This window comes from Mus pahari, chromosome 5, assembly GCF_900095145.1.
Source record: "Mus pahari chromosome 5, PAHARI_EIJ_v1.1, whole genome shotgun sequence".
In the NCBI taxonomy this organism is placed as follows: domain Eukaryota; kingdom Metazoa; phylum Chordata; class Mammalia; order Rodentia; family Muridae; genus Mus; species Mus pahari.
In genome coordinates, this window is record NC_034594.1 from 105206231 (window position 1) to 105210281 (window position 4051).

Here is a 4051-nt window from a genome sequence, read left to right on the forward strand (position 1 = left end):
CACACACACACACACACACACACACACACACACACACACACACACACACACACACACCAGGTACCTGGCCTGAGAGATACAAAGATATTCTAAAAAGACATGTAATGAGTATTTTGCTCTCTTGGAAAAATACTGAAATATTATGGGAATGTGTTTTCATTTTAATCCCAGGTGTGGGGTAAGGGGCTGCTTCAGACTGTCCACAGCAGCTGACTGTGAGTTGCCTCATGCTCTAGTACGGGCATGAATTCGCCAGCAGCAGATAGTTTCTACAATTGTGTGACGTTTGGAATTCTGGGGACTTCTGAGAGGTTATATAAATGCTAGGGCCCCAGAGATGAGGCAGTTGTTAGTGGTTGTTGGTTAGTTGCTGTTGTTTGTAGTTTGTTAAGTAGTCATGCTCGAAGAAGAAATAATAAGAAGAAATAAGATATCTGGACTATGAAGGTCAAACTTGCCCCAAGGAACTCGATGACCCTAATCACCAGAGTGATAATATCGCCTGCCCCCCTTTCCTGTCTATTTTTTAAACCTACTTCCTTTGTTCCATAAAACTATAAAACGCTATGAAACTGCTTCCATGCAGAACATGGAAGTTGGGGTAAGTAACCATGATTACTCAAAATGGCTCCAGAATAAATTCCCTCTTCTTATTTCTTTAAAAATCAGAGCTGTAATATCTTTTGCATCAATAGGATCATGAACTCAACAACTGGACTAGCATTTGTTGAACATCCACGGTCCTAAATGCTTTGTATCCATTACCTACTGGATACAAAGATAATGGTGACACTTCCTGTTTCTCCAAGAGACTTTGTCCTGGAAAGGTTTTCTTTGCGCGTGTGGAGGCGGGGGGGTGGGGGTGGAGGGCACATGACTGACCCTCGATACATCTGGGAAAATGTGTGGACTGGGTTCTCCCCAAGATCATCTGAGAAAGTCTCTTACCTGAGTTCACAAGGAGCTGCCTCTTCTGGTCTCCTAGGAGTCTGTCTCTAGCTGAGAGGCTCCCAGTTACTTATGTGTGTGCCACATGAAGGAAGTGAGCTATTAGAGTTGAGAACTGGAAAGCCCTTGAAGTCTCTCTAATGATGTCTCCATTTCCTCAACTTGCAAAGCGCTTCCCTGCACCCTGGCTCATCCCAGCGTCTTCCTGAACACGCACTGCCTGAGGAGATGACTGGGTGTAGCTATGAACAAGGAATGCACCTCTCTCTGGTTGCATGTGCCCTCTGAGTAAAGACAGAGGCCCGGAGACCAGAATTAATGAGCTAGAATGGAATTCCTTGGGAGCACCTCCACTCTCTTGCCTAAGTTCAGATTCCCTGATGTCTCCCTCTTTTTGGTGACACTATAAGGTGATTCCAGGGGTGACTTGGATGGGTTTTAATCCGGGAAAGGAAAACCAGGAGTCACTAGGATTCCCAGAGTTTTAGGACACATCATTTGTTATAAAAAGAGTTTCTAATTCCTGACCATGTGAAGGATTATAGCTTGGAGAGGCAAATAGCAAATGTGTTAATTCTGTTCAGAATTCTTGATTCACGGCTCGGTGAGGCTTCAACCAGTCCCCAGTAAGCGGCTCCTTTGTTTATTTTATATCCATAATCAGTCCCGTCTTGCATCCTGACTCACATTTCATGTGTATGTACATCAAAGTAGCTTGGGAAAATGGAGTTTCAAAACTAACTGTGAGCATCTAACCAGAGGATAATAAGAGGGAGAATCCCTTCTTATGAAATAAACCCGAGTTCCGAAGAAAACCATTTTAGGGGGAAAGGAAAATTTTTTGTAGACACCAAGAAGAAAACCTAATGACTCCTCTTCCCATACTGGGTCCTGAGGTAGCTGCTCAGGGTTTTCCTGGTCCATGGTGTCACAGTTGCTGACATCAGGGCTTCCTGCCCCCATTGCATCATTTTGCAGGGAAACACATGGGCCTCAGGGTCTAGAGAAAGAATCCCAGCTCACAGGGTGTCCAGGCAGATTGAAGCCTCTGTCACTCCCTTGCCTACATGCTGGGAATTTTGCTGCACTTTGAACTCTCTGGAAGACAGGCTGGATGGAGGAAGAATAAAACAGCTGACTCAGCAGAAATGTGTTTTCACTTCCCTGTCCTCCCACTGCCTGAATGAATGACGTCATTTCCCCTTCCTGCATCCTTATGTCATGCTGCATTCCACCAGGCCAACTCACCACCTCCCTTTCTGTATGAACAAATCCTCCTTCCGTCCCTCTCACAACTCTACCTGCCAATTCTGAATCTTTCAGAACATCCTCCCTTAGACTGGGATCAGGTACGAGAATCCAGATGAAAATTGGAATTGGGTTTTCTCACTTACAAGGTTGGGGATTTATATGATTATTTTCCATCTAATCTCATAAACAAACATGGAGAAATCCTCCCAAGTGCAATCACTGGGCTAGATCACTCAAAGTGATTCCTAAGCTGTAAAGAAATGGTCTTGAGCCCACCTGACACAGAAGTTCTAAACCTGGGAGAAGCGAGGGATGGGAAGAAACTCCATCTTTGTACCAACCTTCAATCAAACATGACCATTTTCTTCAGTTGTAAGAACAGACCACTAATGCCAGCCACCACAACATTGGGAAACAGATGATTTTGCTCCAGGTGGATCTCATGACAACACTTTCAGACATCTTTAAATGGCACCTGTACTCATCAGTACTTATCTGTAGAGGGTGGTTCTGATGCTAAGGTCCTGTTGCCCAAATGGTTCTTGATGGATCGATACCGGAAACCAATGAGTAAAGATGGGATGGGACACTTAGAGTTGCTCGGGAAGACGCAGAGACGGTCAAGAGAACTAGGGAAGAAGGAGGCAGCAGGAGATAAAGTCAGCACCAGCTTTCTATTGCCGTGGACAGTGGCCACTCTACCCACTCATGCCTAGAGTGGCAGGGGAGGGTCAGGAGTTGCCCAGTCATTACTTAGTAAAGGCATTTTAAGATTAACGTGTGTGTGTGTGTGTGTGTGTGTGTGTTGTTGTTGTTGTTGTTGTTGCTGTTTGTCCATGGATCCAAGGGAATATGGGTGGGGGCTGGTAGTATGGTCTGCCGGGAGCTCAAAGTGGGGTAGCAAAAACTACATGCTATACTTATCAATGCTGCTGAATCATGTATTAACAAAGAAACTGAACCTTATCTTTACATTCCCATAGATGCATTTTAACGTTATTGGTTTCTTATCTCTTGTATGTACTTAGAAACATTATTCTGAGTAGAATTCCTAAGTGTCACTAATATGGCAGAAACATCATGGCACACAAAGAGTTAAGAGCCTTTGTTTAATAGTAGCCGCATAGACACCATGGTATTGATGGTAACCATACCTCCTCAAGCGTGACACAAGGTCTAAGAAGAAAATCTACGTCTGGTGATGGGAGAGATTGCCATCAGGGATTTCCTTGAAAAATTCGGTGTCCGTGCTCATCCTTGGTACTTGGGTGAGGTGAGAGTTGGGATTGCTTCTGAGGGATAAGAAGGGGATCTGAGAAGTTTTCCTGGAGAAAGTCAGGTCTGAGCAAGACCTAGAAGAACCAATGTTCCTGTGGGCTTTGGGAATGAAGAGACCATGGCAGCCAGAAGGGTTTGTACTCCTCCCACCAAAGAAAGCTGGATTAGCTTCCTCAGACCAGAAAGTGCTTCTGCACCTGAACTGGGGACACCGCCCTGTGGGTGTTCAGAGAGATTAGAGCAGGTATTGAAGAAGGGGGGGGGGAAGACCCAATTACAACGAACTGTGAGCACCCCAGTTACTCTGTAACTCCAGTTTGGCGGGAACCTGGCACCCTCTTCTGGCAGCCACAGGCACTGCATGCACATGATGCATAGATATATATGTAGGCCAAACACCCATATACATAAAGAAGGAGGAGGAGGAGGAGGAGGAGGAGGAGGAGAGGAAGAGGAAGAGGAAGAGNANGAGGAAGAGGAAGAGGAAGAGGAAGAAGAAGAAGAAGAAGAAGAAGAAGAAGAAGAAGAAGAAGAAGAAGAAGAAGAAGAAGAAGAAGAAGAAGAAGAAGAAGAA